The following is a 27,589-nucleotide window of genomic DNA, read 5'->3' as shown; positions in this document are numbered from 1 at the left end:
CATTCCACCATTGATAACTGAAAATTCTAAGGGACCTGCAGTTCCTTCAAACAGAACCTGGTAGACTTTTCAGCTCTCGGTGTTTTACTTGTTCGCTTGAAAAAAATGACAGAATTAGAATCCTGACACAAGCCACACTAGGTATGACCAAAATTTAGTGAAAATGTAGTTTCCCTCTGTTCTCTTTCAATCTGTGTCAGTTCCCCAGTTCAAACTGAAGCTAACCTTTAATAATTCAGCTGGTAGTTCTAATTATGTTCTTATGACATGTTTAAGCAATACACTCTTGAGGGACTATCTCAAGAGAAAAATTAATTCTGTAACTGTAATACAAATTCCAGTTTTTTTGTGTTTGACCTCTCCAGTGCTCCATCTAGTCTCCTGATTATGACTTTCAGAGCATCCAGCAATGTTTACAAACATCGTACATTGCAAACAATGTTTAAAGACTAATATTGAACCACAAAGTGTAACCTTGTCTACAGGCAATAGACTAGCAAATTATAATGAGCTTTGAAAGGAAATTCTGAAATGCCACTGAATGGCACCTGAAATCGGGTGAGTGTTTCACAGAACAGTAGACTGAACTCTAGAAAAACCCTCAAAAATGGTACAAAGTTGCTTCCAAAGACTAAGGAGGCAGAACAAACCAGTAGTTTGCATATCTCCTCTTGTTTTCCACTGCTGTTACATCTTCTTCCTTGCTGGTCCTCCAGTAGCAGGAGATTTCCTATGAGATTTAAAATGCTTCACAGTTCACTGTTGCAATAATTTTAATTTCTGTACTCATCACTCACAAGACACACCCAATCACGTCATCCTAACTTCTCAGGCAACAAGAGTTGTACTTGTTTCTGCTTATTTACAGTTCCTGTTTGTTGATATTTCTTTGAATATCAATTCCTTTCCCCACTGTTGATATTCAGCCACTGTAGCTCTGCTGAAAGTATAAACCAAAGTTCTCCACTGCATCCTTTAACACCGTGCCATAACACCAGGCTTTTAATCCCTAAATCACACTCTTTATTCAGGCCATTCATGTAAACATATGCCTTTAATGAGATCTATAATCACTAACGCGTTCATACACTTAAAATGCGACCCAGAAAAGAGTATGGCTAATAATCGTGAAATTATTTCCCTCCTGTTTTGTCATTTCTTTCTCTAAGTTCATGTGGATAATCTCCAAATACTTTAAGTTGTACCTGACATACTACTGCCAAGTATGACAAATCACCCAAGTAAACCTATAACTATGAGGCAAAATTTACTGTTCATTATGAAATGACCATAAAAATAGAAACTTGACCTTCAAAAATATGTCTTGTTTTCCTTTCTGATGATTTGTCTTATCTTGACTGACATCCTAAGTAGCTCTGAAGTACTGCTTATCCTACAACAGCTGAAAGGTACCACTCATGTTACGTGTTCATCTGACATAAAGGGGAAGAAAATCACAGAAAATAATTTCTAAAAGGAGAGGTATTTTTATAACACACAAACAAAGATGCTTATTTATATTTACACTGAATAAACCAAATACATTGCTATAATATTTTATGTGAATCTCTGCACATTCAAAGCACCTTCATAATCACCTTCATTTATGCCTTGCTTTCCAGATCATTAGGGGGATCTTCTTATCTACGATAACTTTTTCTTTCCATAAAGATGACTTTTTAAGAACTTGCAACTGCAATGGAACTGCAGGAACGGAAAAGTTTAAAAGTTACATTCTATTTAAATTAGAAATCTAATAAGTGCCTTAAATTCAAAAAAAGAGACCAGAAATCCATTTCTTCGGCAGGGTGTCAATTCCTTTGTATGAAGAATACAATTAATTTTTACGGGCCTTAGATTGACTCTAGGTGCCCCTAATAAATGAGAAGGACAGCAAAATTAAATAAACAACATACTTTTGCCCGTTCCTCCAACTGTCATACAACTTTTAGACCCTCTTCAACTGAGAATTTCTCCCTCAATCTCCTTCCCTGACTCCAAGAACCTGCAGTTCTTGCACAGATTTCTCTCTATTCGCATGATGATCCAGCAAACTTCTCCAGCACTCCACCCTCCCGACACACGCGGAGTTAAAATTAACTTGGTGGTTTGGGTTTGGTTACGAGCCGAAGATCCTCCCTTGTACAACTGAGCGCTCAGCAGCCCCAGCGGCGAGCTCGGCTGCCGCCCAGCACCGCCGGGCTGCCACGGCGGAGCCTCACGAGGAAAACAAAACCTGGTCTCGGATAAAGGCTTTACTGTACTTACAACGGGCAAAGAACCCAACCCCGAATGAAAGGCATCTCATTATTCGCAGCTGTTTGAAACTGAAAAAGCCCTGCCCGGGTGTCCGAGACGGGGTCCGTGCGGGTGCCTGAGCAGCCGCTGTCCCCCGTGCGGGGAGCGCGGATCCCCCGGGAGCGGCACGGCCGCGCAGGTGAGGCGGGACCCGCGGCAGCGAGGAGCTGCCCCGGCGCCAGCCCCGCTCCGCTCGCCCCGCCGAAGAACCGCGCTCCCCGCGCCGAGCTCCGCCCGCCCCGGCCAAGTTGCCCGCCGACGGCAGAGCGGGGCGGCGGAGCCCGGGGCAGCGCTGCCGCCGCGGCGATCAACAGGCGCTCAGACCCCCGTCCCTCCCTCCCTCCGCGCCTCGGCCGCCCCTCGGCGCCGCGGGGCAGGCGCTGCGGCGGGACGGGGGCTGTCCCGGCGCGGGGCCCCGCGGTGCCGCCGGGCGCGGAGCGCCGCGTACCTGCCGGGGATGGAGCAGCCCGTCCCGCCGCCTCTCCGCGCCGCTCCCGGCGCCCGCTCCGGCCACGGCCGCCCCGAAAGTTTCCTGACGTCAGCGCGGGCGGGCGGGCGCGGACCCCGCCTGCTGCCGGGCTCGCCGCCGCCGGGCCGGGCCGCCGCCGCTGCTCCCGGGCTCCCCCTGCCTCCCGCCGGCACAGCCAGGGCTGCGAGACGCAACAGCCAGCGGGGAGAGAAGGCGTGAAGAGTAGGCAGCAGTCGAGAAAGTGAGGAACGAAATTCAGTCACTCTACGTTCCTCAAGGAAGCGTCTGCCAAAGAAAAGATAGTAGACGCACATGCGTTGGTCTTGGTTAAAGCTGCGATTAATTTTGTAGGGTGCAACATCACGCTGACTTCGGAGAATGTCCGTGCCATGCGCTCCCCATTAAAATGTGCTTTAGAAACAATCCAATACATGACAGTCGTGGTACGTGCAAATTACGGACAAAGCATTTCCCGTTGAAAGGCAAGGAATTCGTGTCTGCCATATTTCTTTTATTCCTGGTGGGCTTCTGCCACGATAGTGCCAATAACAGGGCATGTAGTGTCTGTGGAAAGGCAGGAAACTCATCTATTACTCCTCCCTCGTTATTTTTTCTTAACAGCACATGAAAGGTGTATTTTGTGTTAATCAGTAGGCAAACCTCGAGAATGGCCATTTAGAGAGCAGAATAAAACATGTCACTGAAGTCAAAGCAAAGGTGCTTTGTCTGCAGCAGGTGTATTCTTGTTTTAAAGACAAGATGGAAAACGTTTCACGGTGGCAATTGATGGTCCAGAGTGGAAAAACCATGACAGAAAAAATCCGTGAAGGGTAGAAGACAGGAGCAGGCAGTTTTTTAAATCCGTAAGCTCTAGATAATTGCATAAATATGAAATATGTAAAAATTTAATAAATATGGCTGCCTTTTCCATTCATGACTAAAATAAAAACCGAAACAAATCAAACTCCAAAACAGGTACCCAAAACCCAAGTAAATTAGTAGTTTGTCTGCTCTAGACATCAAATAACTACTGAAACTTTCTATCAGTTTAGTCTCTCAAGTAAAGGAAACAAATGCTAACTTTTCACATGGTTTCAGAGTTGCTTGTAAACTTTACTTTGAAACTAACAAGCTAAATTCCAAAATATAAATAGAAAATGAATTTTGAGAAAGAAGGAAAATGGAAAACACTTGGGGAAATGTAATGAACTTCGTATTCTAAATAACATCAAATCCAGGAATTGTTTTCAGCTACTGTTTTCATCTAATAAATCTTAAATACATTAGGTGGAGGGGGAAAAAAAACAAACAAGAAAAAGATAGCCCTACTAAACCTGTCTACTGCAACATTAAGACAGTTGAAGGAAAATCTGAGGAATCTCAGCAAAACACATTTCATTCACAGATGACACATGAGTGGCCAACAGAAAGAAACTTTTTTTTGACTGTTGTTGTTACTGACAGCTATTCCCACACACCTTTCCGCAGCATCTTGTTGGAGCTGACAGCTGCATTGAATGCATCTCCTCAGCCATTTGTTCCTGTCAAAAACAGTGACAGGGAGGATGGGAAGAGAGATAATCTAGGAATTGTATGAAATCATTGAAGAAAAGCAGAAGTAAACCACTATCCAGAACCTTATGTGTTTTTTAGTTTCTCAAAGGTACAGACGCTAACTCATCTAGCACAAGTTTCGAGCTTAAAATTGTGATGAAACATTTAGGCTTCAATTGCTTGTTTTTCATGTTTGTGTGGCTGTTTTTCAAAGCATCAAGGTCCTTCATGTAGTGCTTCCTTAAGCAAAACTGCAGCTCATTTCAGTGTCAGGAAGCATCTTTATCTATTTGGCATTCCATAACATACTTCCCAAGTTGGTCTTTGGTTCAGATCATAAACAAGTGCTCAGCCTTGTTCAGTAAGTGTACCAATTTTAGTTTGATTAGATAAGCTCAGCTGTCATCTGCAAAGCAGAGCACACTCTAGACAGAGAGAAAACATTTTACCTATTGAAATACATGCTATTAGTTTTTCAAAGGTGATGCAGAAAGCAAGTAAAATTAAGGGAACTTCAAGACTTTTTTCTGCTACCATAGCAGATTCTACACTGGAGGAAGCTAAAAATAAATTCTTATGCAGGAATGGTTTTTTTTTTTTTTACTTACTGAGTATTCCAAAGTAAAGTATGTTTGATGAAGTCAGGGTAAATTTTTTCTAAAATCAAGTTATACCATTTTAAATGCAATAAAATTACATGTATAGAATACATTAGTCAGGAAAGGACATTTTTCAAAATCCCTTCTGCATGATTTTTTTTTAAAGAAAGTGAGACATTTTATAACACAAGAGAAAAATACTCAGTACATAGGAAGCTTTCTAGTTCTTCTGTGATATATTTTTGACATAATCTGTACTGAAATGCTTAAATAAAAGCAATGTAGAGCAAGCCTATTTTCAACTTAAATTTGCTGCATAGTATTTGAAGGGAAGAGAAGAAAATGTGACATCTTTCTTCTATGGTCAGTTTTTTTCCCCATCAACAGTGGTAGCCTCAGGGTGGAATGAGGACATTATTTGAGAGAAAAAGTAGAGCAAAAAATATTTGAACTCTCTCATCAATACCTATTGCTCTTAATTTTTAATTTGTGTGGTCCATCAAGCAAAGGTCTGAGAGCAGAAAGAACCAAATCCTGCCTTGGTCAGTAGATCCCCCACAATCCAAGCAGACAAATTCAGATCATTACCAAGACTATCACATGTTGCAGAGAAGTTGAGAAAAGAACTGGGCACACAAGAAATGAAAATAGGATACTCAGGGAGAAAAAATGTCTTACAGAAACACACAGAACAGTCTGGGTTGGAAAGGACTCTAAAGATCATCCAGTTCCAATCCCCTGCCATGAGCAGAGACCTTACACTAGGCCAGTGTGCTCAAAGCCCCATCCAGACCAGCCTTGGACACTTTCACGGCTGCAGCACACACTGTTTCTCTGGGCAATCTATTCCAGTTCCTCACAAACCTCAGAATTTCCTCCCAGTATCTTGTCAACCCCTGCCCCTTTCAGCTGGGAGCCATACTCCTTTGTCCTGTCACTACATGCACTTATGAAATGTCCCTCTCCACTTTCAGGCTTGCACCCTGGCTCCTACAGGAATGGTCTGGGCTTGTTGTTCTCCTGAGGCTGTAAATGTCAGTCATGTAAGCAGACAGTGATGGCTGGGTGGAGATCATAGAGAACAAGCAAAAACAATAGAATCACAATCTTTTAGACCTGTAGCTATACTGATATCAAAGAGTAAATACCAGTCACTTAGTCTGATTTGCCAGAAAATAGTTACTAGAGAAAACAGAGATTAAAGAATTGCACCAATTACAAAACCTGAGAAGTTTCCCACCCGTCTGAGTACTGTTTCACCTCTCACAGACCAACAGCTACATAACATTACTCTGCAAGGACATGAAACAAGAAACCAAAACAAGCCTTGTTCCATCCTTCTTATGAAGGAACAATGCCACAGAAATTATTCCCCATTTTCTATTTAATGTGTAGCTCCTTTAATGTTGTTATGGTAGTACAATGTACATCCCCATTTAAAATTTTCCTCACCTTGCCAAAATAACTGTAAATTGCCATATTGTAAACAGATATCACAAACCAAAACTGATCTTAATGATCTTAGACTATAACAACAACAAGCTTCTGTATTTCAGCAAGGGGAAAGGCATCATTAGCACTGTGATCATTATGGGCATCACAGATGGCAAAGGCCAGAAGGACCTGAGTAGCCTGCCAATTATTTGCCTTATCTATAGACTTAACCAAGCACATAACAAGGCTACTCTTGGTCAGATCATCAGAGCAGATGCTAGTCTCTTTAAGGCATCTGTACAGCATCATATTACCTGAATCTTCACTTTGATTTGAAAAAATAAAACCACTTTTGGGAGAGGTTTTATGACAGAGGTTTATATACATTAGAAGGTATGACATAGAGACAGGAAAGAGGAAAAAACATGAGTAGATGTCTATTCTAGCTTTATAACTGGGAATGTAATCATGTTTCAAAGATGTGATGAGTTATTCACTCAAAAAACACAATATTTCTTTTGTTTCTCTTATGTTCCCATTTATTAAAAGATTCTTGCCAGATATTTGATAGTTTTTTCTGCTTGTTTTGCTGTTACTCTTTTTTCCTATATTTGTAAAGCTTCAAGAGCAGAAAGATCTATTACATTACTTTGATTTGGTAGGTGCCATAGGCTACACAATTTTAACTAGATGTCTCAACCATTGAGTTGTTAGAGTCCATTCAGGGCCTGAGGAAACCAGTACTAAATGGATGAGAAAAACAAGCTACTGACAATGCTCTAGTGTGGGTGGTGGTGACTGATTTACTGTTGCTCATTGCAAACCTGAGCGGGTTATCACTGTGTAATAACAAGATATATAAAAAAGGTCCTTTATGTCATAGCTGCCAGAGTTTTCATCCCAAAGGCTGTCAGACTATCCCTGAAGCTTTTTCCGGGAGTATGTGACATTAAAACTATTGTAGTCACCCCTAAAAAATATTCCCAAAATAGAAAAGCAATATTCTGTGTAGAACTTCTTGCAGACTAATGCTTCTTATAAACCTCCCATCAAAAAGCCGAGAGAAGCAAAGAGACATTGGGCACTTCATTCTAAAGTTTTGAAAAGAAAGAAGCAATTGAGAATTTTCATTAGAAACTAAAGGCTAACATATAGTATTCCTTGCAGAGAGCAAGAGTAGGAAATGCTTATTTTGTTTGGGTTTTTTCCTGAGCCAGTCATCTTCTGAAGTGTGGTAGAACATCTGCTTCTGAAAATATCTGAGTGGTCTAAGTTACTTAGCCTATGACAAAAGCCTAGAACACTAAGAAGGCCTAAGAAACTAACCTTGCCACTAGCTTATGACAGAAAGAATCAAAGAAACCATTTGCACATGTACCTAAGTTTTTTAAAAATATTTATAGTATTTGAAAAAAAATTGCAACAAAAATTTACTCAATGGTGTGCAAAACAAAGAAAAAATTCAGGTTTCTTCCCACAGAACTCACAAGGATTTTTTCCTGTGGACTTAGAGTAATATGTTAATAAAATATCCATACAAGAGTAAAACCTCAAAATAGAATGCTTTTGCTTTCAGGCCTTCTAATTGGCAGAATGTTGGAAGAAGATCTGGAAGACTCTCTAAGCCCCTGACATAAACACTACAGCATCTACCAACAGGTAAATTGGGAAAGGAAATCTTCAAAGTTTAGTAAAATAGCCTAGGCCAGGCCTTACAAAACACAAAGATTATTTGAGGTTTTTAATCAAGACCAAATCAATATTTTATATATGTATGTCATAATCCAAAATCCCTTTCTTTTCCTTATGTAATGCTTCATTCTACTTTACTGAAGACTGGATGTAGAGGCATATGAAGTTAAGGCTGAGTTTATTTATTCACATTAGATACAAATCACAGCCTTGGTGATAGACAATAGAAGGGCTGCATGCATTTAATATGCACATTAAAAACCTTTGGATTATTTTTCATGTAGACCTGAAAAGTTAGAAGAAACAAAATTAGGTAATACTTTTAAAAGGCTGGGGGAAGTATATGAAAGCTGAAGGCAGCATGGGATTAATACTACAGCAAAGAAGCTAACACTGCAAAAAGAAATAAAGCCCTGATATATACCATGTTTTTGTGGTTTGTAGGAGAAAGAATAAACATCCAATTAGAGCTACCTTGTAGCTGACAGTTTGGAGTGTAATGAATTATCAGCATTATTTATGTGCTGCAGAAATGAACCTGTTTCCTTTGTAGTCAGCTGTACCATCATTTTTAAGCCCACTGCTCTCATCATTGGTCATAAGTACTAGCCAAAATCATGATGTTGCTTATTTTTCACAGAAAACACATTAGTGACAAAAGTTTAGCACTGTAAATATTTTTATGTATGCTCTCTGTTCTGGAATATATCTGTCTAGAAAGAGAGACTGCGTTTAGTCTCTTCCAGTGAGTATCATCTAAGAATCCTCAGTAAATATGAGACAATGAATTTGTCTTTTTAGGTAAAACAACATGAGAAAGCATCACTTTGGAGTTTGGGATTGCTAACTGCCAGATTCTGGTATAGACTTCCCAGCATAAACAGGTACCTTCAAGCGAGGAGAACAGAACATCAAACCTTTTAGTGGAAAGTAACCCCTCTGAGCTAGCATCTGCAAATAGAGACTTGGAGCAGGCTTGCTCAGATATTTGCATCAACTTCATGTTCTCCTCTAGGCTGTTTAGGTACTCTTCCTGAATTACAGGAGCGAGCAATGAACAACAGAACCATTCCTTAGTTTGAAACTGATACATGTGATTTATGAACACATTCATAAGCCTTCTTTGCTTTCACCAGACATAAATTCACATGTTTCCATAGCTATCAGACCATGAAAGCTTTGCGCTATTTGCTGCTAAACATTTCAAACCCATACTTTCTTTCAATTTTCTTGGTAGGTATCTCACATAATTTTTCCTGTGTTTGTCCTTTAATAGTAATCCTTCTTTTTTATGCTTTAAATAAAAAGCATCTGAGCCTCTAGACAGCTTGTAAATGGACTTGAATATTGCAAGCAAAATTCAGCTCTTGTCTAAAAGGTAATAGCGCATTCTATAAAACAGAGTAACGGGTGTGAAGAACTTGTGCGATCCAGAAAACACTAAAACATACTTGCAAATCCATCTCTGACTGGTACTAAGCTCAACTCTCTCTGTATTGTTTGTCTTGGAATTCTTATTCTTGCAGAACTACACTGTGGTATTTCTTGCCCCTGCCTTCAGTAATGGATGAGGCAATCCCTTGGTCAGTACCATCCATGTGCCACAAGTGGAGGTTAAAAAATGCCTTCCCTTTACCAGATGCAGTTAGCATTTAATTCGAGGTCTGCTGATGACAATGATCTTCAGATGCTTTCAATTAAAACAAAGAATGATAATTTAAAGGAGTAAACATTTCCCAGAACTGGGCCATATGTGAGACTATATCTGAAAGATCTATTACTTAAAACTAATCTGAAATTGTTCAGGCAAAAAGGCCAGCTGAGCTTTCAAAAGAAATGCCAAGGAGAGTATATTTAAGTTTATATTACACTGAGTGCAATATTTTTAGGTAAAGTTCAAAAATTGCTGTTGATGAAGGAGCATTTTAATGCTGTGATAAAAACTTGTTCAAGATGAACCCAAACTCCATCCAGAATTCCTATATCCCCCTAGTGACTATTTAACATTCAGCACACCTCAGAGTGGAGTCTAAGCATCCCTTTGAAAGCAGTAACTGTCCTAATTTGTAAAGGTTTATGTTATTATTGTGTTACTTTCAAAAAAGTCATGGGTGCTTATCTGTTGAATAAAGAGCAGACAGTTCACAGAGCTACAGAAGTGCAACATGTGGCTGGGCAAAAAAAGAGCTGTCTATTATAACTATCCAAAAACCAGCAGGGATGTACTGTTCTTGGTGCTCCACCTTGTAGCTACCCTTCACCTAAGGAAATGAAGGGAAAAAAAAAACCTGTCTTTGATTTTATAATGACATTAGTAATCAGTCATTAGGCTTCTGCAATGATAAGTTATTTTTCCAACCACCCACTTCTTGCTAGGTAAAGCACAGGGAATAAATTAATTTTTGCACTCTAATGGTTTCCACTATCAGCTCAGCAATTGATCCTTAGAGCTGGGTAACAAACATGCTTTCACACTCCCACACAGGTGGGTAGAGCGGCTCTCTACTCTTCACTGCTCATTTCAATACCTGCCTCTGGGTAGCCAATCCCACCCATGTCAATAAGCAAGTAAACAACATATTTGTTCCACCAAACAAAAGATAGACTCAGTAACAAAACTAGGAATAAAGTTCATAAAGAGAACAGCAAAACGTCCATCAACCTCCTTTCCTATCTTTCACTCATTCTTTTCTAAAGAATGTCTTTGCTGTAGAAACAAAGCAGACAATTCAGCATATTTTATCTTACTTGGCTGTCTTTTCAGAATCTTTCAGCTCTTGATATTCAAGAAAAACTAATGTACCCATATGGCAAGTAATTTTAGGTTAGGATTCAGCCAATATTAGCAACACAAAGCAGCAATGCCCCTGAAAAACCTCCTACCATCCCACTACAATCTCTTCTCTACCTTAACAAAGCCAAAGGATGTCTTTTAGGACAATACAATCCTGCTCACCAATGTCATCAGACAAAAACTTCCCTGAAAGTGTATTTTCTCCTGGCTTCCTCTAATCATTGATCTCTCTGCTTCTGCCTCTAACTTATTCCAAATAATTCCTGTTATATCAATGCTTCTACGTTTTTTTTTTCCTTTTTTGTTTTTTTTTTTCCTTTTCATATCCTAGTTTTGCTTATTGTTCAGCTGAAACCAGTGCTGGTTATTTCCACTTCAGTTTTTTTCCTGGCATAAATTTTTTCTTACTTATTTTTCTTTTATTGTTCTATTAGAAATCATTAAATATTGACCTTTCATTAGTGCTTTCCGGTACCTTGTTTGCTTCGGGATCCCCTCTGTCTTGTGTTTGCACAACCTAATGCAACTTCTCAGCATCTAACACTGACTAGATCTGAGCTCTGAGAGGAGATCACAGCACCCGAGCATCTCATGTGTGGTCAGATGACAATTAGTAATCAGACCAATTGTTGATTGTTCACCTGCTTCTCTGTTTGCTGGAGAAGCCTAACACTTGCTCAACATCATTAAAGTGCCAATAAGAAGAGCTCAGCTGGTTCTGAAGTTAAATTTGCCGGCTCACTCATGCAATTTTACAGGTGTCCAAATTCCTGCTGAGTTTCTACCTCTGGATATCAGACCTCCTTGTGTTCTCTGCTGAAAGCATGAAACACCGAACAGTTTTGCTTTTCTTTCTGTCTGAAGGGCACAAGATTCTGAGGGAGTTTTAGACTGAATATTAGTGAAAGGCTCTTCCCTGAGACAGTGATTGGGCACTGGACAGGTTTCCCAGGGAAGTGGTCACAGCCCCTCACTTGACAGAGTTCCAGAAACTTTTGGGCAATGCTCTCCGGTAAATGGTGGGATTATTGAAGCATCCTATACAGGGAGAGAAGCTGGATTTTGGTGATCCTTGTGGGTCTGTTCCAAGCCAGGATATTTTATGATTCTGCAGTTCCAAGATGGAGGCCTCTTTTAAAATTTAAACTACAACAGAAAAGAGCTGCAACCACTTGGCAACCAACGGACCAAGTAGTAAACATACAGCACAGATTAAATATTGCTATGAGATGAATGCCAAATGCATGGTTTCAGCAAACATCTGCCTTTAATCTATATTGCCCATTAGCTGGAAGTATTGCATGCTTGGGATTAGTTATTGTAAATAATACTGAAACACATTCAACATGGATACATTTCCTCGGTATTAATGTGAGAACTGAAAGGAAACAAAAACCAGAAAAACTCCCCCATTAAAAGCTGCTTGGCTGAAATTTAAGATATGCACAGAGGATCGAAGAAAACTATTCAATTCCTAGGATAATTCCTGATTGCAAAATGTGTTTTATAGTTATTCACCCTTAAAAACTTGCTTTCTCACCTTTTCTTCTGCTGAGCTATTTGTGTGGCCTCTTAACAAGTTTAGATACACATTTTGTACATTAAAAGGAGTACCTTAGTAGTATGAGGGCTCATTTTTTCTTTTTCAACTTACCTATTTGAGAGCAGGGTCTTAAAAATGACTGATTAGGACAACTAGAGAGAGCAAACTAGGAGAGAGGAAGGAGATTAAGATTTCAGGAGCTGTTTAAATCAGCTGTAGGTTGACAGAAGTCATATGTTGCAATCACACTGTACAGTGGAATATTTATTTACCTCTTCCATGTAAAGCAAATTACTCCAGTTTTAGCTTTGCCCTTGATCTGATATCACCCTTTGTTTAAACAGATGCCTAAGGAATGCAGGGTTGGCTTCTCTATATGAAATGCAAATGAACAAATTTCTTGGTATTAGCTACAAAGTCAAGGATGGAAGTTATCCATTCAAATGAGGGGGACAAGGGTTTAAGTTATTATTTTTAGGTTTAAAACCATAAATTCAGCTACAAACATCTCACTTTCTACCACTTTCTGCCTTTGTTCTTTTCAAACAAAGATCTTTTCTAATCATTAATGTGACATTTTGGAGGATTTAATTAGATCTTTTCTCCTTAGAAATACTGTTTCTCAATATACACCCACAGTCAGTCATACTTATTTTAGAGAATTCATAGCATATAAATTATATTTTTAACGCAAATTTTAACATTCTTTATTATCTTCTTTGAAATCTAGCAAGCATACATTTACTTCAAAAGAATGATTCAGCATCTCCAAAGAGATAAAATTCCAAGGAAAATTTTTGGACTTTAATAGTAAATCTCTTTCTCATATTGAATGCAAATTAAGATAGGGATTAATAACATTTTTTGTATATAACTTTTCAGTTCTGCAGAAGTACAGCAAGAGTTAACTAGTCAGTTAACCAGACAGATTAATCCAAGGGTTAACTCATGTAGGTATTTGGGATTTTTAGACTCAAACTGAAACTGCAAAAATACATCAAGAACTGAGGAAGCAATAAGCAAAACAGCAACAAAAATCAAAATCCTTGCTCTTGCTGAAATTGGAGCAGAAATATCCTTTTCTTTTAGCTACTTGTTGCCATGTCTGGTTGTGCTCTTGCAGTCTGAAATCTGGTTGTGCCATATGGCAGCAACTCGGGTAAAGGAAGCCTCTTGCACAGCTGACAGCAAAAGACTGAAATAACACTGCCAGCAATAAATGGAGTCTAGAAAACACACATATCCACAAGCTTAGGGTGTAGAGAAAGGAATTTTAGGAAAGTATGTATATAAAAATATAGAGTAGAGGGGATTCTGAAAAAAGAGTTAGGAAAAGAAGAGGAAACAATGAGAACAGAAGTAACAGATGACCCAAAGAGAAGAGACAAAACAGATTGGATTTACAAGGACACACTTTACCTATGGTTTATACATTGATTGCTATCAGAGATCACTAGAGGAAAGATCTCAACATCAGCAGCAAAATAAGTTGATGTTCCCCTCCCTGACAATTTTAATCCATCTCATTGAAAAGGGTGGTGTATTTGAGATGAGGGTACCAGTATCAGTCTACATTCACTATTTTCCATGTACTAGTCTTGCCTTTTATGCCATACCCAACACTGTCCTAAGGCAACTTCTGGAACTGGGTAGTGAAGACCACTTAACATTTACCCTTCAATTTCATCATTGCTTCCCATTCTTGTTTCTCATACATTACATAGTATGACTTTTTGAAATCACTACCTAAAAATATAATAAAGGAGAGCAAGAGAAGAAATATTGTAGGTTAGTGTGATTTTCATAACAAAAATAAAAAATCATAGCAGTGTCTGTGAACTTGAATTTAGGAACTCTCACATATCACTGCATCTGTCTCTTGGACATTATGGATCTTGCTACACCACACAATGCCAAAGAAGATGCAATTGTTCAAAGATTATGCATTTAAAATGTACATTCATAAAGGCACAGCTATTTTTGCCATCTTATTGCAGTTTTATTGTTTTGGGGACATCTTCTGTGTCAATACGACTGGGAGGGTTCTTGTGCCATTTTATTAAAGAGGATGGTTGATGAGTGTCTCCTTTTTGAAATCAACACCAGCTGGATTTCATGTCCTACTTGCAATGCATAAAGACTGTGTTCAGCATTTGAGTAGAAGAACACAGAGGTTCTGTTGTCTATTTATTTTTCTAATGTGGCAAAGAGAAAAAAACATTATAAAAAAAATAACAGGGGAAAAACGGAACATGAGAAACAGAGGAGCTTTAAAGTTTCAAGTTTGAACAAAGTAACATCAACAGCAGTCAAAAATACTGCTTAAATCCGTGTATTCATTTCCAAAGAAATCTTTTCATATTTAACTGAAGTATAGCAAAACAGACACAAAGTGTCCAGAATCACAAGTTTAAACAGCTGTTTTCAGAAAGAGGAGATTTACTTTACTGCAAAAATATTTTTGTTTTAGGAAAGGAAAAATTCCAGACTAAAAAAAGACCACAGTTGCAAGTCAGCAGTTTAAGTTACAATTACTTTGATGTCCTTGGTTAGGAAACATTAATAAAAATATCTAGAAGGAAATAAGTAGCTTGTATGGATACCCATGGGTGGATATCTTTACAAAGATCTTTCCAAACTACCTTGTTCTATCAAACAAAGCCAATCTTTCAGTCAGCTCTATTGAAAGGACATGATGAGAACAAAAGTAGGAGCATTATACTAAAAAATGCCCCAAAATCTCAGATTTGTGTTAGAAACAGGAGCCTGAAAAAAATATCTATTTCATCCCCAAATTTTAAGGTGTACATTTAGAACAGAAAATAAGATAGATATCTCTAAATTATTTTATGAAATCAAATTACCACTGTTTTATTTTTCCCTTTATATCTTTGCTTGCATTAAATCATCAGACCTAGCAATGTGTTATCATCTATGCAAGGATATTCCTGATCAGGAAAAACTTCCAATGGCAAGAAGGCATTATTTTCCCCTTCTTTAATTCTTAACACATACAAAAGCAGAGGAAAGGGAGTAAGAGACACTTCGTAGAAGAAATAAAAACTCAGGTTTCATATAATTAAAATAATTTGATGTGATTGGAAGTTGATTGGCTCAGTTGCATTAGGTTTTTAATTAAACTTGCTGTGTAATACTAATTACCTCTAAGAGCTGGGAGAGTTTAGTGCTGTAGAAAGCTGACCTTTCAGACCAAATCTGATTTAAGAGTACAGGTTGCAGTAAATTGACTAATATTATTCTATCACGTTATATTAGGAATTTGTTATGGACTAGGACAAAGTGTACTCCTGGATGTGTATTTTCACCCAGCTCTAAGTTTGATTTTGTGTTATGTAACAAATTTTAAATAATGAGACTGTCATTCAGAGCAATGTCCAATAGTGGGGCAGCAGAACAAACTGGAAAGGAAAAAAATAATTAAGAAAATAAAATGTGAGCACACTGAGGAGTAAAGTTCTTTGGATCTTCAGTTGTATGTATTGAAAGCACTACAGATTAGATAAGGGCAAGCTAAAAACATCTGGCAATTCTCTCTGAACATGTGTGGGATTGTCCATGGGAAAACTGCAAAAAGCTTTTTTGCATTTCATTTAATTTTGCAGCTAAAAGAGTCCAGTGACATTTCAAATAATATAAAAAAACAGGTATATCAGTGGAATAATATGATGAATTTTACTTCTTTATAAGATCTAGTGATCAATATATGCTAATGGAAAAAAGGGTTTTTTGGCACTTAAAAAACCATCAAGAAAGCAGCATTAAAAAAAAATACATAAATTATACCCAGTTCAAATACTGTGAGATTAGGTTAATGCATAAGAACTTTGGCCCTTAATTTTGTTGGCAGCAGCACTGAATACTAAAATTAATATTTTTAAGATACTGATTGGACTTCATTCCTCATTCTAGATGTGTCTGCAGACTGAAAACACAAGATCCCTGCTCTCCAGTCCTGAGAAAGGTAAAGAATATAAACAACACTATTTAAAAAACATTTAGGACTAAATATAATCTCAAGTAAACACTCTAGACTGTTTACAGAGAGATTCACCTATTACATAGTAAACAATTTTTTTGTGAAAATAAAAAATCTCATCAGTATTTCTACAACACAGTTGATCATTTTGTGATATTTTATTATTAAAGGTTCCTTAAACCACACTTTTCCCTTCACATGGTTGTATTTGAGTGGCTTGACTATTAAAGCAGATAAATTATGCTACAAAATGCAAATCAGGCAAAAATGTGCTTCAAGGTTGGTCCGTGGGAAAAATATGTCCCTAGAAAAGTCTCTCTGTCTTGGGAACAGGTGAAAATCATTGCCTTTACTCATACTAAATTCTACTGTATCAGCTCAGAGTGCAAAAAGCCTTAAAACACATCAAAAGCCCAAAGCACAGATGAGGTTGTGACCCTTTTCATTACATGATTGCAGAACAGCCTGGATATTCCTTGCAAGCCAATTGCACTGTGTATAAACTCTAATTTGAATTACACTTCTGCCACTGTGAAACTGATTAAAGTCACATTTAACTTGAGGGGAGATGTGTGCTGTGATTTTACACACAAACTGTATTCACTAGTAGGAATTCCTTAGATGCCTTCCTATGTTCCCCAAATTCCATGCAATAAAAAGTTTGTTCATTAATTTTAGATCATTGTTGCACTGGCTGCAAAACATACCTTAATATATCATTGTTTGAATTATTCACTTCCTATTGTCCTAGTCTTAAAATAGATTACTTTCCTACAGCTCAAATTACATTCACCAGTCACATTTGTACAGCTTTCAAACGTCAATAAATAGGGAATGAGAAGGAAAGTTTGCACATTCCAATATTCAGTGAAAAGATGGAGTATTTTTCAGAAGTGCAGCATTACAAACTACTTTTACCATGGAAAAATACGTCCCACATTAATCTTAATGTGATGATGCCCAAAGAGTCAGACGATTTTTGATAATTTCTTAGATCAACATCTGTCAACCAAATGAACTCCAAAAAGTCAAAGTCCTACTGCAAGTCATTTCCCAAATGTACACAGAAAATGTTATCAGGAGTTAAAATACTGAGTCCTCTCTTATCAGAACCCTTTCCAAGCCCATGTAGCATATTTTGAAGCTAGGGGCAGTTGTTACAGCACTTTCACTACAGGAAATCCTCAGAGAAAGTCAAGTACAGTGAGGTTCAGATGAACTCCAGCAGCAGTTCAGCAGGATGATGGGGTGGTACAAAGCAAGTAGAAAATAAGGAAATTGGATTATGTGCTCGGTGAACCTGCCTGCAGATATACTTCACAGCCTTCCCTGAGCTGTTTGATGAACCTTCAGCAGGCAAAGTTCAGATTCTCTTTTGTGCTGGCAATCTCCCTCAAGCCTGCAGGATCATAGTTACTCTGGATAACCACTTGATTAAATGAAACACATTGACATGGTTGTTCAAGGAGGTACCATCTCCCAGCTGCTAATCAATTAAAAGTTGGCACAATGCTTCCATTACAAATTCACAGCAAAGAAGTAACAGGGATTTTTAAAGTAATTGCTAAGTTACAGTTGTACCTTGCTGTGCATTAACCTCATTATCCTCTTAGGAGTAGTTTTAGGCACATGACACCACAAGAGAGTTCCCCTACCTCTTTAATTTATCTCCCCACATCTCTAATCTGATGATAGCAAAATAACCTCCATCAATCAGGCATGATACAGCAATAAGCAACTGGTGTCTGGCTAATGTGATTTTTCTACATCACTAAGTCCTAAATGGGGAGAAAATTTTTCTGCCAGCCCACATGTGGAGAAAAAAGGATATGGTAGTTCAATACAGGGACTGATTCTATGCATTTTAAAACAATTTATCAATTGATGTATGTTGTACTGTCATGGAATAATCTAAATTATGTTAGTTATTCATGGTTGGAACTATTCCTTATAATATTGCATCCTGTTGTTATAAACAAGATTTGGAGCCAGTAAAATTATTTTTCCCCTCAAATATTGTAGACTTGTCCCTTTTGAAACAAGTATTAGACTTGTTCAGATCTCTGTACCCAGTAAAAGAAAGCAAATGTCCAACAGCAAAGGAAAAGAAAGCAAACAAGAAATGTCTTCTTTGAAGAAGTTTGCTGAAAAAAGCAGCACAATTTATTGATTTTTGTAAAGAGGTTCTGAGAAAATATTCATGCCCTATAGCATTCCCTGATACATCAAATTGTGGTTTGATTTCTTCCCCCTACTTTGTTTGGCATATTTTGCTAAATTTGACTTCAAAAAGTAGAGGTTACAAGAGAGCAGAGATGGAATAGCTCTGCTTCAGTGCAAAACCAAACTAAATACAGACAATTCTTTCTGGGTACGGGCAAGAGCCCTGCTCAGATTTCTGAAATTGGTTCTTTATAACATGAAAAACACCAGAGATGGGAGTAATTATTTTTAGGTCTTTAAATGAGTTGCGTGAAGTATCTAGGAATATGCCAATATTTTTTATGATTGCCTTATTATTAAACTTGCAAAAAACCAATCCCAAACTCTTCTCTGCTCTCCAGGTTATTTTCTTGACAGGAATAATCCAAATCAAGACAATCAAGAGATGAGAGGAAAGTACTAAGAGAACTGGGAAACATTGGTCAAACTGCCTTTGTGTTGTGCTTCTAACAGAATCCTGTGATTTTTAAGGAATCAGAGTAAATCAAAATATCACATAAGCAACACACAGATCAGGAGAATCTAATGGACTGGGGGAAGGAAAGAAAGTACAGCAAATGATCGAGAGAAAAAAATATCTTCCCTAATGCAGATTTTTTCTTACAGAAATAATCAGTTTTCCTTTTGTTTCTTGAAAAAAATTCATACATATGATATGAATAAAGCACACCTGTTTTTGATAACTCTTTGTTGGAAGGAAATTACAGAATTTCAATAATAGAAAAGATCTGCTACCAGCATCATAATAGATCCAGAAATTTCTAAATTCACTTTAACCCAAATTTTTCAGGCCATGAAATATTCTAGTTATTCCAGTCAAAAAAGACTGTTTAGTTGCATGGTTGCATAGTCCTCCTAGGACACTTCATTACATGGATATCTTTTTTAGGAGAAAAGTGTGGGAGATTTTGGAAATTGGTGTTGTCCTTCCTGAAGCAAAACGTCTCCTCAAAGAGCTTATTCCTTTTCCTTTAGAATCCAGATGATAAACATCACTCATGTTTTCTCTTCTGGACTATTCCCTAGCATCCATTCCTTGTTATCACTGGCAGATGTCTCAAAAACTTCTATAAAAAATGGTTTCTATTAAGTCTGGGCATGCAAACACTTTAAAGCAGCATCTCTATGAACCTGCAGAATGTAGCCCTATAGAAATTATTTCTAGTGTGGTAATTTAAATGATGTACAGCATAAAGCACTGGTATTTTACAGTGGTAAAAATCCATTCAAGATGTAAGGTAAAGCCTTGTGAAGATTGATCAAACTGCCATGTAAAAACTGTGCCATTATGTGGGACTGACATTTTTATTTACACAGGGAGAAAAGTCACATTCATTCATATATTTTGCAAATGTTTCATATTGATTCATATTGATTTCAATATATTAGCCCCAGAATGAATTTTATAAACCAAATCTTTTAGCTTAATATATCAGGCTGCACTTACAATTTGTATGTGCCATGGCCCAGTGGTTTTGTTGTTTTAGAAAACTAAAAAATCTACAAAGTCGAATTCTGTTGCATATATCCTATACTAGGAAAAAAAGACAACCTTTAAAATAACCAAGAAATGAAACCACCAAATCTCATTTGGGGACTGTTTTTTTTATGCTAGTCTTACTCTGAAAATTAAAATGTTACAGGATTTTTATTTGTAGAATATCATACCCTACTAAATGTCTCAGATGAGAAGAAACTTCTGGAGAAACATAAAAGACAAATCAATAAATACCTGTTCTCCTGGTTAGCGTGGATGGCAATCCTTTGTCATAGACTGTCCAGCTACTGACTCTAGCTGATGTCAAGAGAAAAAGTGAAGCATCCTTTTCCTTCACAACACACTCTTATTATAATAGGCAATAGCTGATAGAGGATATCTGCATTAAACTTGTTTCTTGCCAGTTCCAAATGCATTAGAAGAATTATTTATAATTAACAATCAGAAGGAGGAAAATATTACAAAATTGAGAAAGCTGAAATTAAAAACTTCAGTCCTAAAAGTCAATAGACCTTGTATTCAGTCCTCAGGGAGATGTATGACAAAGATGTATAAACATTTGTGGATTAGAACAATTTGCAAGCTACTTGGACTGCTTTGTCTTTCTGTATAGAAATGTTTTTTTTTTAGACTATAGCAGAAACTGAAAAAAAAGTTTATTTCATCTGAAGTTTAATTAATGATCAAAGTAGCAGGAATAGCAATTAGCACTGTTGAGAGGGAGACAAAGCATGAGAAATACAGAGCAGTGCCTTTCTACAAAGCAATAAGAAAAGTTTTTCACAACCTCAAGTCTCTCCAATTCTCGAACTTCTAACTACAATGTCCTCTATTCCATTATTTTTCACCTGTATAAGCAGCTCTTACATGGAAGTAAGAATACAAAGCTCTTTCCTACATTTGTTTTGTTCCTACAAAAGTGAAAATCCCTTTTCCTTCTTAAAATGTTACCATATTTTGTTTCAGAGTAAAAATATAATTTTTCATCTTTCTTGTTAAAAGGCCATAGGATTCACCCCAAACTGGGGAAAAATCCCAAATCCTCAAAACATCCTCTAATACTTCCATAAAAGATATAACTCTACACCATTTTAAATGCAAAATATTAACTGCATGGCAGCTTCTCTAGATTTCAGTTTTCAATTAGTTTTTTTTTATTAGCTTAGTGCAAGGTTGTACTACAAGCCCATTACAAAAGTAAAATCCTTTTCCACTTCAATCTGCTTTGTTGACTGCTACAGATCATTGCAAAGAAGCCAAGGAATGCAAAGCAATTAAGTTAATTTTTCTATTTAAATTAGCTTTAGAAAACAGCTTTGGTTATAATTACCTTATTGTTTTACCTTCAGTTTTTAAGGCATAAAACACTAGGCTTTTAAAGAGGAAAAAGCCTTGTAAGCAAAAGTGCTTAAATAGCGTTTTGAATGCCATATCATGAAGTCAAGGAAATTCAAATGGAAAGCTTCAGATTTTTAAACCATGAACACCCAATACAAACACCTCAGTAGACTTTTTACTAGGAGAATGACCATCTCCAAAGATCCCCAAACTACAGGGTAGCACTGCTAAATGCAAAATATTCCACTCCACAGAGATATCTAGTAAGACAATGTCTGTCCTGAGAGAGTAATTTCTTGTTCTTGTGAGCTTAATATAACATTCATGGCATTTTGTCTCATTCCTTTTGTTCATGTCAGATGAAATAGCCATCAGAACAGATATTCATAACACAAAAATACCATAGACTAACTGAGGAAACATTACTTACACTGCCCGAGACACTGTGAGGGCCAAGCTACTTCTCTTCGAATATCTGAAATGCTGGACCGTAGTTCTGTATAGAATAATTAACATGCTAAGTAGAAAAACATTTCATCATCTCTAGAAGATAGCTAGAAATAAGTATAAACAAAGAACCCTTTTCAGCCATTGTCTTTCCAGGGTAGCTCCTTGCTTCCAGCTTTTGTTTCAATTAACTGACTGAGCTGCAAACACCAGCTAAGTGCCCTCAGGTTCATCCTGTTTATTAGAGTCCTGCCCAGCAGTTGATCCTCTGCCTGAGCTGCAGCTCACCAGGCAAAGCCTGCTTTCAGCCTTTCTACCCCAACACTGCCTCAGGGTTTCTCCCCTAACACACTTTGCACCGCTCCTGCCCCAGGGATTTACCTGAGAGCACACACAGCTATTTTCATCTATCACAACAGTGTAAAATCAGCTGTTAGAGATGCTCTTGTGGGCATATGGGTGCTATAGGAAAAGTACTGTTGCTACTATCAGCACTACAAAATTATCAAGCATTGTAACATCTTACTGATACAAACTTTGCAAAGTAAATATATGAGGTGTTACTTGGCAAAGAAATATCATTGAAATCTTAGTCTACATTCATATTGTGATACCTGACCAAACTGAAAATGGGGTAATAGAATCCATTTAGTTCTTACCTGACATAGGCTATGCAACTCCTGAACTTGCTGCTGCAGCAATCTGCAGGGGAATTGGAGAGGTACTACAGGCTGAAGGTAGAAAGACACAGCACTTTCAGGATGAGCCACCCTCAAGAAGGGCACGTCATCAAAGCAGATTTTGTCATTAAATACTGTATCAAAATACTTCATTTGTCACAGTTCCTTTACTGTCTTTAACTAGGACTTACAATAACGCTTTAATTTCTGTATTTCTGAAAAGAGAGGTCCTATTAAGGCCTTAAAGTTAAGTAAAAAAAGTAAGACCAAATTTCCTAGCTCAAAATGAAATTGAAAACAAAACAAAACAAAAAACCTATCCAAAAACATGCATGCTGTTTTCTTTTAACAAACCCCTTGAAAAAAAATAATGTCCTGTAACCTGCTAATTTTCATATGAAATCAATATTTGAAGACAGAGCTGTGACAAGTAATGCATCAGCTATTATCTATCTGTCACTGTTTAACAAGAATTATCAATTTTGCATATTTCTAATCTAAAAGGCTTCCTTCATGTACCATCAAAAGCATTTCTAACAGGAAGGTTAGATTCCACAGTCAATAATCAACAGCTCATTGTGGTTTCCCTGATCCACCTGTGAGTTGCCTGGGCATGACATGCTTGAAGCTTTATCAAACAGAAGTATCAAAGAACTAGTCTGATTTTTAATGTCAGGAGTGTCTCAGAATACAAAGTTAAAAAAATAACCCACAGCTCCCCTCCTGCTATCATTTAGCATTCAGAAGAGTACCTGAAGTTTCTACAGTAGTGAATCTTTTGCAGAAAAATTGGCTTGATCCAGTAGCTATGGAAAAGAAGAAAATAAACATGTATTGGAGATCTAAGCTGGGGCAATGAAGTAAGTTGTCCCTTTTTTACCCTGAGAGGCATTTAGATAAGAACTACATGTATCAAAGTTCTTTATTGTAACCTATACTTCAATGAATATAAGCTTTAGTACATATCAGGTAAGACTATTTTAATTTCAATGCTTTACAGAGCATAAGAACACCTTTCAGTATCTTGTAAAGGAAGTAAAAGCCACACTGAGTCCCTGTGTCCCTCACCAAAAGTGGTTTGCTAGTCCTTAAAAACTGCTTGTCCCATGGACACACTCCCTGTGCCTAACAACCCACAACAAAGAACTGTAAAACTTATCTTCTATAAATTACATTTAACTTTATAGCAAATATTACTGTCTTTTCTATCCATACTATATTATTTTTCCACCTCTTCCAGGAGATATCTAAAGCCTCACCTTTTGCAGACTTGATTTTCCAATGGAAAGCTGCCATAACCTCTGTCTGTACCTGTGGACTTGATGTGGGGAAAATAACCTGCTAGCAAAAGGCAGTAATTGCTTTTTCCACACAGCTTGTGGGGCCTTTCGATACTGGGTCAAAAAAATCTGCTCCCCTCATGTGTTTAGTTAGAAATACCAAGACAAAATGCTGTTTATACATAAAGCATTAATAAGTGAGGGGTAAGAGCGGGAGTGCTCCCTCAGGAAGGGCAAGGCGACCTCTGAGGGAAAGCAGGGGTGTCCACCTCAGCTGCCATGGCCATTCCCCACAGCGGGCAGGGGAAGAAAGCAGATTTCACCAGCCATCGGGGGTCCCTGGGGATGCAATGTGGCCAAAAGCAGTGCCAAGGGCAGCACCCAGTCAGAGACATCACAAGGACCATGACCCAGGCCCTCAGAAGAAGGGTAGGCCCTGTCCCCATCCAGGGACATCACAAGGACCATGACCCAGGCCCTCAGAAACAGGATGGGCCCTGTCCCCATCCAGGGACATCACAAGGACCATGACCCAGGCCCTCAGAAACAGGATGGGCCCTGTCCCCATCCAGGGACATCACAAGGACCATGACCCAGGCCCTCAGAAGCAGGATAGACCCTGTCCCCAGCTAGGGACATCACAAGGACCATGACCCAGGCCCTCAGAAGAAGGGTAGGCCCTGTCCCCGTCCTTCGTTTAAATGGAGCTGTGTGTGGAAGGCCCTGGTGAGGCTACTCAGGGTCCTCAACATGCTCTGCTCCAGCCTTTGGAATTCCTTCCCGAGCCCCTATTCCCTTCCCAAGTACTCTGTGTTTGTTCTATTGCATTGTGCCTGTGGGTACTTTGCTAGAAATGCTGCTGTACCCCTTCAGCGTGGGGGCAGACAAGTCTTTGTAGACATGAGTGGCTTTAGAATGGGGTGGTTCTTTTTCTATAAGCTGCTTTGTTGTCTATTCTTTCTTTGAATATATTTTTGCAATGTCCTTTATCATTTTGAGTATCAGTATTTTCAGTACATCAGTCCATAATTCTGTGGATATGTGAAAAGTACTTGTAAAAGTATAACTTTGAGTTTGTTTTTGCAGTGCCTTAAGTACCTTGATTGCTTCCACATGAGGTGCTAGCTTTGTTCTCCCAAAACAGGTAAGTTTCCTGATATTAAACATGCTTTGTGGCAACTGAAATACACCAGCTTTTTGGTTTTTCTGCATTTTGAACAACTTAAGGTTTATATTTGCTATTTGATCTTATTTTCAGTTAAAGTTAATTAATGTATTTTTTGAAATGAAAGGGAGGGGTTTTTTGGTTTTGTTTGTTTCATCTTTTTTTGCCTTTGGATTTTTTTGTGGTATTGGTTTGTTTATTTGTGGGTTTTGTTTGGATTTTTTTGTGTTTTTTTGGATTCTTTCTTACAATTTAATCTCTGTAGAGGAATTTGGTCATTGGAATATATTGTTTCACTTCTGATGAGTCTACTGCTATCAGTAGGAAATTGGCAGTTGATTATAATAAAAACAGAAGAAACTTTTTCTAGTTCATAAAATAATCACAAAAATTCACCAGCAGATTATATATAATACCATATATATGGTCTTTGAAGTAAGATACCTATGTTGCTTTTGTAGCTGGAAAATCTCATTAAAGCATATGTCTAAATGTATTCACCTGCTCTATTAGACAAATAGTATGTTCCTTCTTTTAAATGATTTTGAAAACTGAATTATCAAAAATGTTGAAGAAACAATGACAAAGACTGTTGTTTTTGTGCCTCTAGGAGTAAAGTCACATGGAGCTCTCAGGTTTAATTCCTGATTAAGGTTCAGAAACAGATTGGAGCACTAAAACACTTTGAACAGGACTTAAACACACGCACATACAAAGCTTTTTTAGGCTATATCCAAGTAAGAACATAATACAACAGTATGGTTTAACTCTGGCATTTCTGTGTTGACTGCTGGGAACTATAACCACATCTCTACCCACAGCTGTGACCACAGAGTTTGAGCTGGATTAGCAGCTAAAATACTTACCAGGTGACTCACTGGAACTGCAGCAGAGCTGCCCTACAGCTGATGCTGGATTCCTTCAGCAATATCTAGGAGTTTAGTGCTATTTGAATATTTGTGCAAATGTGCTCACGTGTGCTGTAGTTACACTTCATTTGGCTGTGCAGATACATCACTTTGGAGGGGCATGCTCCTCTCAGAGTAGGAGGGAAAGGCTTATGTTCATGTTGTGGTGATCAGAGATTGAGCATTGTTACAAATCTGCCTGACATGGCTTTGTGTCTTGGTTTTGTCAAATCTGCCTTGAATCAAAGGCCTCAATAACAGAGTCCCATTGGGAAAGATATGGGGCATAGTCCAAAGCTCCCTGTCAGAAGTCCTGCAGCCTTGTACTTCAGGTGATTTATACAGGCCTAAACCTAATCTTGTTCTGAACAGACACAAAGACAGCTTGGTTCCTCTCAAACTCTTAGCTTAAGCTACATAGTGTTTGCTTTGAGCAGTTCTCTGACTAAACCTGGATTTATCAAATCCAGTGGGAAATACCAGTGCAGAAGGCATAAAATATGTCACCACTGACAAATCACTCCCAGTTTATCCACTGAGGAGTTTGTCAAAATCCCTCGGAGAAAGCCTTTCAAAATGTACTTATATTCTTGCTGGCTAGAGAAAATGTGGTGATAGCTACAGTAAAAGTAATTAGTGCCTTCAGGTAAGACATTATCTAGCTGTGCCAAAATGTGCAGGTTAGCTAGTTATTCACAGCTGCAAGGAATCGCATCAACTTGAACTAAGAGGGCTGGAGGGTGGGGTGGTGGATGGAGGTCTTGGGTATAGCAGCAGTGAAATGATAGAATAATTTATGAATGGCTGAGGTGATGCTGTTAAAGCTATGGGAAATACTGGTGAAAAAGAGGTAGAATTTGCACTTTATAAAAACGGTGAGTATCTTCTTCTGCCTCTTATGTTGATAATGGGAAAGCTGCATGTCCAGAATATACTGCTATCATTTTTTCTGTCCTTGATAAGGAAGAAAATTAAATGTTTCTTATACTTAAAGTTCAGGAAAAACACATTTCTTGGTGTTATATGACCTAAGCAAACACCTGAGAATGAAGCTGTAACTGTGACTAGCTCCTTTCTAAGGAGACAAAAGGTGCAGGAAAATGTGTGACTTTATTAGTGTTTATTTAATTGCTAGATTTATGACAAACTTTTAGACAATTCGAGACTTCTTGTGCTACCTAAATAATTGTTCTCACTGTCTAAATATCATAAAGGTATATGGTGCAGGAAGAGTTCTACCTGGGATAATGATTCTACAACTTAATTAGCCTTACCCAAATACAGGTAGATTATTCATTAGTCTTTCCATGTCTTTCTGTATTAACTGCACAGTCTTTTCCCCAAAAATCCCCTACATACCCATCTAAAGTATTACTACCTTGTTAAAAAGTAAAATAGAGCTACAGAGTATACAATGTAACTTTTTATTGATTATTACAGTAGAATTAAAGGTTTGCTCAGGAACACAATCCCTCACATGAACAAAAAAGTCTGCCTGCTGTTAAAAATCTAAAATCTCAGAAACTATATGTGTAGTGGAATGGCTGAGTCTTTTAAGATGTGTGCAGATAAGGACCCAGTGAGCAGACTCATGCATTGATTTGCTTCATTAAGGAGTTTTAAAACTAATTGAGGATTCTCCAGCCTTACCATGTAAAAGCTTGCTGGTA

At 38.0% G+C, this 27,589-nt stretch overlaps 2 protein-coding genes across 29 annotated transcripts in view; one reads left to right on the top strand and one right to left on the bottom strand.

The window, feature by feature from the left end:
• The window catches only part of GULP1 (GULP PTB domain containing engulfment adaptor 1), a 167,916-nt gene extending 143,186 nt beyond the window's left edge, over positions 1-24,730 (bottom strand). For 6 of the 28 annotated variants that reach the window (XM_086898401.1, XM_086898391.1, XM_086898418.1 and 3 more), the window contains exon 1: positions 2,747-2,864. The gene's annotated coding sequence lies outside the window, so the exon portion shown is untranslated. Of the gene's footprint in view, positions 1-650; positions 731-1,598; positions 1,705-2,268; positions 2,608-2,746; positions 2,865-20,335; positions 20,399-21,869; positions 22,041-22,545; positions 22,618-23,318; positions 23,373-23,825 lie in introns of those variants that run through there. The other 22 variants (XM_086898414.1, XM_086898393.1, XM_086898407.1 and 19 more) reach the window with 15 other exon arrangements.
• Positions 23,898-27,589, top strand: part of TFPI (tissue factor pathway inhibitor) — a 217,676-nt gene continuing 213,984 nt past the window's right edge. The window contains exons 1-2 of the mRNA XM_086898377.1: positions 23,898-24,519; positions 24,933-24,990. The gene's annotated coding sequence lies outside the window, so the exon portion shown is untranslated. The remainder of the gene's footprint in view (positions 24,520-24,932; positions 24,991-27,589) is intronic.

Source organism: Cyanistes caeruleus, chromosome 7 (genome assembly GCF_971803275.1).
Source record: "Cyanistes caeruleus chromosome 7, bCyaCae1.hap1.1, whole genome shotgun sequence".
NCBI classification, from domain to species: Eukaryota; Metazoa; Chordata; class Aves; order Passeriformes; family Paridae; genus Cyanistes; species Cyanistes caeruleus.
The sequence above is the reverse complement of the archived record's forward strand: the minus strand, read 5'-3'. Positions and strand labels throughout refer to the sequence as shown.